Below are 1,120 nucleotides of genomic sequence, written 5' to 3'. Positions count from 1 at the left end.
GAACTTCATTTTTTAGCTGTCGGTAGAACGTTGGTGATGGTTTTGATCCTTTCTCCAGCGGAGATGGGAATTACCTCCAAACTCAGGGTTCCGGTTACATCCTCGAGACCTCAGAGTTTATGCAGCGTGGTTGGATCTCGACATGACCCTTGTTTGTTTTCTTCTCTGGCGAGTCCTTCGACACTGCCTAGTCATTAAAATTTAGAGCTCGCCCTGGGTCAAGTGGATGATTTCCTGGAAAACAGCTGGTTGAGCTTTCCCGCTCTGTGCCTCTGAAATCAACATCTCCTTTGGAGAGGACTTCAGTGCCTTTCTGCTCAGCATCTATTTTGCAATTTACGTTCTCGTTTTGCGTGACTTCTTGGGAGAAATCTAGAAGAATAATAACTAAAATAACAGCCAAGGGTCATTATGCACCCGCTTCATGACCAGCCTTGGGAGCTAGATCCTTTTCTTTTCTTATATTCACAGATGGGGACCTGAGGCTTGAGGAGTTTGGCAACGTGGCACCCATCAATCAGTGACCAACAGATGGCAGAGGCGGGTTTTATGTCCAGGACGGTCTGAGTCAAGAGCCCGTGCTCTTAATCATCAAGCCACAAGGGCTCCTTGACCCCGCCTTTGAAAGCCTCCTCTTCAGTGTCCCCAGCTGTGAGATGAAAGCATTGAACCCACAGTTCTGATTCTGACAGTCCACGTGCAGACAGTCGTGTGGGTATTTTACAGTCTCTGGCTAACTTGTGCTGAAAAAAGTTTAATAGACTGACATCGAGTGACCCATGGACGGGGAATTGAGGACTAAGAAAGAAAGAGAAATAGAGAGAGAGGGAAAGGAATAGGGGTGGGGAGAGAGAGAGAGAGAGAGAGAGAGAGAGAGACTTCCCAACACTGACCTCAGAATTAAATGGTCCCCCCAGTTCCATCACGGGCACATGAGTGCCAGAGCTGCTTCATCCTCCCCAAGGATACTAGTTTCCGTCTTCCCGAATTTACTTACTCAATAGATTATTTTCCCTCTTCTGGCGCATAGTGGGCAAAGGGCAGAGAGAGGCCAGGGATTTTAGAAGTTGGGCTCTCTCCATGTGGAGGAGACCACCAGGGTGGGGAGAAACACCAGGAT

This window comes from Pteropus vampyrus, unplaced genomic scaffold, assembly GCF_000151845.1.
Source record: "Pteropus vampyrus isolate Shadow unplaced genomic scaffold, Pvam_2.0 Scaffold117, whole genome shotgun sequence".
Lineage (NCBI taxonomy): Eukaryota > Metazoa > Chordata > Mammalia > Chiroptera > Pteropodidae > Pteropus > Pteropus vampyrus.
This window is presented reverse-complemented; position numbering follows the sequence as displayed.